The sequence below is a fragment of the Lampris incognitus genome, chromosome 1 (genome assembly GCF_029633865.1).
Source record: "Lampris incognitus isolate fLamInc1 chromosome 1, fLamInc1.hap2, whole genome shotgun sequence".
Classification (NCBI taxonomy): Eukaryota; Metazoa; Chordata; class Actinopteri; order Lampriformes; family Lampridae; genus Lampris; species Lampris incognitus.
Genome location: NC_079211.1, coordinates 50938490 through 50945530, shown reverse-complemented (window position 1 = coordinate 50945530; position 7041 = coordinate 50938490).

Sequence of the window (7041 nt, the reverse complement as noted above, 5' to 3'; positions counted from 1 at the left end):
TTCTCAAACCCAGTGTGGCTGGGGTTGTTCATCGCTCTCAAGACTCCCAGCAGCAACGCCGTCAACAACACTCCAAGGCATGACACTTTGCAGTCGGTGAGTCTGTCGTTGTTCGTGATTACCGGAAGGGGGAGGAAAAGTGGACACAAGGAGTTATAATGACTCAAACGGGACCAGTGTCATACGAGGTCAAGGTGGGAGCACAGGGAGTGTGGAAACGCCATGTGGATCAGATGTTGACTCGAACAGAGCAGGCACACGCGGACGCTGCCAGCTCTGCAGTCCACCTTCCTACCAGCTTCCCTATGTCACCTCAACGTAGTGCTGGTGGTACTACACGTCACCTCGGTACCCCTGCATCTCACACTGATGAGAACACTAATCCAGTTCCAGTGGCTATCGATTCACTGGAACTCACGCTATCCGCTGAGACATACTAAACCACCTGCACGTTACTCTGCTGAGTAAACACATTGATAATGTGGTAAAGAGACTGAGACTTTTTGAGTTTAAAAATATTGGGAAACGAATACGGGTTCTGAATGTATACTGGAAAATAACAATGTTTTGAATGTACTTTTGGGAAGTAACATTACGCCTTTGTCACTTAATCTTTGTTCCGGGAAGTGATTTTTGCATTGTTGATGTACAACATATTTTAGTTGGGAGGAGATGTTATGTATGGATGATGCTACTCTACCAGTGACCACTAGGTGGCACCTGTATTCTATATTGCTGTTGTCTGGGTTGTAACCAACAGAAGAAGAGTTCCTAGTAAAGCATGGAAATGAACAGTCGTGTGTGCGTTGTAGTCCCTGCATCGTGTGTGAAATTGTTTACCCCATAGTGTTATTAGCCAGCTACATAATACCAACTAGTCGACTATTCACTCAGACAACCTCCCGGCTAGTCGACTTGGAACAAACTGAATTCACCATCTTTCTGCCTGTTATAGCAGCCCTTCACATAATGTTCTAATATAAGAATGTAAATAGGAAAACGGTTATTTTGTTGCACTGTCACAAGTTGAACACTATATGGCAAAGTGATGGTGATAGGCAGCTGTTTTAAGGTCACAGGTTAAAGGAAGTATTGTAAATGATCACAGATATCAGGAAAACACAGTTCTTACCAAAAAGAAGACAATTTAATATTGGGACAAAGACAAATGTCATTTTGAAATATTTCGGAACACTTTGCCTTCACCAATTCACCACATCAGCACAATAAATATTGTCAATAATCAGCATGCTGTGATAAATGGGAACACACACCCAAAGAGAACATCTCAGTTGGACATTGTTATTGGACATGTGAAAAGAACGGTATTATCCCTCCAATGCAAGAGACTAATAACAACTTTGGGTTTAACTGATAGTCACTATACATGTGACCATAGACCTCACCTCTGTTCAGTAGAGTGGTGTCCATCTTGGAAAGAAATAGGTGGATCCATAGACCAGTCACTCTTGATGGACACACAGCTGGGTACAGGGGAGTCTGGTCTCTCCTGCTGGACTGGGCTACAACACAACACAAACAGACCTTTGACTCTGACTGATGATGTCATGATGACATCACTGCTGAGCTCTGAGATGGAGACCAGTCATGGACAGATAGAGATCCTCATCTTACCTCGTAGCTTTGGTCTGGCTGTCATGTTCCCTAAACAGAGTGGTTTTAGAGGTAGGACCTCCCTCCTCTCTCTCCTCAGACACATTCATAGCAGAGTGTAGACCTTCACACAAACACACACAACATGCTGTGTTAGCTGGACACATTCGTTATCATAAGATTTTCATTAGAGGATCAGTTATTTGTAGGCTTGTCATCATTCATATTAGTAACATGTCACATACACACTGAGTGTATAAAATACTAGAACCACCTGCTGTCTGCATCTAACAGCCTGACCAGAAACATCCAGAAAGAAGGATTTGGAGCCGTGTGGACCATCGAGACCTGGACTGTTTAACAGGTGGTTGTGTTAAAGGGAGTGGGTCTCAGTGTTGGAAGGCGGTAGTGTTTTTTACACTCAGTAGATGAACAGTAGATAAAATGTACTTCAGACAAACTTATCTGGGCTGTCAGAGCAGCTGTGAGACTTTCTGCTGAACTCACCAACAGAATGAGGAGAGACAACACACTATAACCTGTTGGCTGCTGTTGGTTCTGTCTGGATACCACTGAGAGGAAAACACAGAAAACATTCCCATGAAATGTTCATCTCAACACCAAAGTCAGACAGAAATGCTGGAAATCATGATGCAATGAATGCCAATGAATATTCAGATCTGAAAGCAACAAATAAACATTTGGAAAGATTTTACCACCGTCATCTGGTACAACTCCACTATACAGTTATACAGTACAAAGTAATAGGAGGGAGACAAGTCATCATACATTTAATATGTGTCCTGGTAGGATTGTTACCTGGTGAACTCAGGTCCACATCAAGTCAAACAGACCTTCTGTCTTCATCAGTAGAGGACACACAGAGAGAAGATGCTTCTTATTCTCTTTGGTGGGTCCTGGATGTCTGTGGACATTTGATCACATCCTCATAACTTCAGTATCCAAGTCTAGAAATGTCAGAATGACATCAGACCCATCTAACCAGTCTAACCAGTGGTCAAGTCTAGTCTGTGTCAGACAAACCACATGTCAGGTGGTTTAGTTTATCTGTGTCCACTAGATAGAGGATAAGAATCACATCTTGGACAGTGGACTGAAGAAAAGCCTCAAAACTCAGAAATGAAAGTGAGGTGGAGAAACTTTTATCGATTTAAAATTCAGTAGCTGAGGTAGAAAGTCAGTGGTTATGAAAATCTGTCTACAATGACACAAAATCACAGCTACAGTACAGCATATAGTAAATAATAATAAAGTCTATTACTGAGGGGGAAACCAGAGCAACAGTAAACTCTCATGTTTCTGTGTTGACAGATCTGGTTTGATAAATGGTTTGCTGTTGTTTCATACATTGTTTTGTCTGATATATGAACATAGTCAACATGTCTATGGAGCCTTAAAACTGTTCAAAGTGTTCCTTCGTGTTTTAGAGGTCTACAATGTTCTTCATCAACAGGCCTCGTCTCTGTTCCCTCTTTTCTTGATGACAAATCTCCTGAATCGGTTTCAGTCAAATCTGTCATTACACAAATGGCTTCTTTTAACGTGGTCACATAGACACTGCTGTGTTAACAGTTGTTCATTCTGACGAGGTGTTGAACAGAAACATCAGATATTAAGAGTCGTCTCAAACAGCAGAGTGAGTGTGGAAAAGTCCAGTCACACTTACATTATTCTGATTGTCCGCTAGATGAAGCAGGAAGACGTCAACAGCAACAGAGATCCACTAAAACCAAGTCATGGAAGAATATCCCACTATGAGACTGTTGTGTTGCTGTGAATTACAACCCACTTTTACTGCTCCTGCTGCTACACATTTCTACCCCGAGGTCACAAAGTGAAAGTAAAAAACTAATGAAGATGGAGAGGAGAGAGAGAGAGAGAGAGAGATAGAGAGAGAGAGAGCCACACACACACACCTGGGGAGAGAGAGAATGAATTGTGGTCAGATGATGTCACATATCTGATGGTGTCATCAGACAGATGTAGGGAGCAGTGGGTGGAGAAGTAACAAGGCGTTTTCCTGCAAGCCCATACAAGTCTGATATGCCACAGTGCGTCAGCACACACAGCACCACACTTACCAGAACCGCGAAGAGGGAAGACCGTGAGGAAGCAAGCAGGGTGGGGCATCAGATCATATAACATATAACCCCCCACCACCCCCACTACCCCCCCCACACACACACAAGTCAAGTCAATTGTATTTGTAAAGCCCAATATCACAAATTACAAATTAGCCTCAGTGGGCTTAACAGCAACACACCATCGTGTCCTGAGACCCTCTCATCGGATAAGGAACACCTCCCTAAAAACCCTTTAACAGGGAGAAGAAACAGGAAGTAACATCAGGGAGAGCACCAGAGGAAGAGCTCTCTCCCAAGACGCACAACGTGCAATGGATGTTGTGTTTACACAATTTACACAATACAACACTGAACCAGGATAAACACAATTACAATACTACTACTACTACGACTACTTTCTCCAAAAGGAGTTGAATCAAGTGCAACTGGACTCCTTTGGATAACCATGACCTGTATGAATGAGAACATTCACAGATACTACTAATTTCGGCTGCTGCCGTTAGGGGGCGCCACAGCAGATCATCCGTTTCCATTTCTTCCTGTCTTCTGCGTCTTCCTCTGTCACACCAGCCACCTGCATGGCCTCCCTCACCACATCCATAAACATCCTCTTTGGCCTTTCTCTTCTCCTCTTCCCTGGCAGCTCCATATTCAGCATCCTTCTCCCAGTATACCCAGCATCTCTCCTCCACAATTGTCCAAACCATCTCAAGCTTGTCTCTCTTGCTTTGTCTCCAAACCGTCCAACCTGAGCGGTCCCTCTAATATACTCGTTCCTAATCCCGTCCTTCTTCATCACTCCCAGTGAAAATGTTATCATCTTCATCTCTGCCACCTCCAGCTCCACCTCCTGTCTTTTCATCAGTGCCACTGTCTCCAAACCATACAACATAGCTGGTCTCACAACCATCCTGTAAACTTTCCCTTTAACTCTTGCTGGTACCCTTCTGTCGCAAATCACTCCTGACACTCTTCTCCACCCACTCCACCCTGCCTGCACTCTCTTCTTCACCTCTCTTCTGCACTCCCCGTTACTTTGGACAGTTGACCCAAAGTATTTAAACTCATACGCCTTCGTCACCTCCACTCCTTGCATCCTGACCACTCCACTGTCCTCCCTCTCATTCACGCATAGGTATTCCATCTTGCTCCTGCTGACTTTCATTCCTCTTCTCTCCAGTGCATACCTCCACCTCTCCAGGCTCTCCTCCACCTGCTCCCTACTCTCGCTACAGATCACAATGTCATCCGCGAACATCATCGAATGTTTATGATGAACATCATCATAAACAGAATTATAATGGACCTGTAAAATTTATGAAGAATATGATGCATAGGATCATAGGCGCCAACTTTTCAAAATGACTGGGGGTGCTCGTTTTGCAGAACATGTCCTGCCTTTATCTTAATCATAACAAATCACAGTGACGGGGTTGCATTTCAGTTCTTGCACTAAATGTCCATATTTACAAAGGGAAATAATAAGAACTGTGATGTCTTCTTAACAAGCACGCAATTCGTGATAAGCTGCGACAGAGCGGCTTACAGGCCTGCTAGCTGCAGCTAAAAAATAAAAATAAAACCAAGCACACACACAATTGACCCTGCACATTGTCCTTACAATCGGACACAAAATACAACCTTAGCACAGGCCCAGTAAAAGGGGATTGCTCACCAAGTTCCGTTGACATCGCAAACGTGTTTGTCCGCCCAGTACTCCGTGAACTGGATTTATGTCCAGATCCTTCAGCCTCCACCTGGACGTCCCCGCCGTGAATACGGGTGCTACTAGCGACGCTGCTGCTCAGCCTGGTCCGAGTCATCGCTGACCTCAGGAATGTGTTCAGACGTCGGAGTCCAGAAAAAGACCTCTCGCTTGTACTACATGTCGTGACTGGTATAGTTAGACCGAGTCTAATGACAGTTAAAAGGTCTGGGTACAGAAGTGCGGAGGAGGCTGCATCCTTTTCAGGAGTTGATACAACGTCCTGCACGCTGCTGTCCACTTTGATCTGACGGGCCTGTGAACTCCCCAGTGTAAACTACTAATAAGACACGTTACTCCAGTGATGTCGCCTTGTGGTGCAGTACACCTCGTATCGAATCCCGCACCGGGCAAGAAAATAACCGGTTACATTGGTGGCAGCAGTGGGATTCGAACCCACGCCCCCGGAGAGACTGGAGCGCGGGAATAACAAAGCGCGAGGGCGCGCTTCCGGGGAGGGCGACGACTGTAAACTACTAATAATAGTCCATGGGCCAGAGCCCAAAATTTCCTATTTCGGTACACTCAAGGTGGCAAAACTTACTTATAATTTTTGAAAGGATCCATGTCTGTAGATGATATTTTGGTATGCTAACCATTCCTGAGTGGCAGCTGTATCACAGTTATCAGCTCATGAAGTTAACCACCCCCTAAAGTAAATTGCATTTTAGACGCTGGTGCATATCCTGGTTTAGCCTCATGGTCAGGACATTTTTCAATGTTCTATAATATTGTCTTTGGTATCATTTTAAAGGGGACCTTCTTAGCTTTCATTCAAGCCCTGTTGTGGATATTTCTCACAAATATAGAGGTCACTTGAGCTCTTCAACCCGTCAATAACACACATCTTTCTGCAATGTTCGCCTAAACTATATACTTTCTTTTAGCCCTGTGGCATCTAGGAATATCAGGGACACAAAACACAAAAACTGGAATACTCACAGGACTGTAAAGATTCAGGAAATGTATAATATACCCATACTATTTCATTGTGTGAGGTGATTGTGAACCTTAAATTAGAAGGGCATTATTACTAAGAAACTAAACCAAAGCCAGTTAGTCCATGGGTCAGACCAGATATCGATATCACCCAAGGTGACACAACTTCACTGGTGCCATTTTATTTGGTACACTAACAGAAGTAAAATAATACATGATAACCTTTCCAAATGAGCAGCTATTTCATGTTTCTTTCAGGAAACCTGTTTCTGTGCCTCCCACGATTGTGTATTTGCCCAGATTTTTACAAATATAGCATTTCAACACCCCTGGTACTGATTAGCCTAGCTTAAACTCTGGGACAGTTCTTAGTTGGCCAACAACCAAGGATAACCAGTACTGTTTACTTCCATTCATTGTGCTAAGCTAGGCTAACGTGCAGCCAGATAGCTTTCTACTAAACACATATAGAGGAAACTGGTATCTATCTTCTTGTCTCACTCTGGAGAAGATTGTAAGCTAATTTCCCATAATGTTAGCATGTTCTTTTAATGTATATGTTAATATGATTAGTTAAAGTGGCTACGAGGAACTTTCATCTTGTGTTGATTTTAGCGG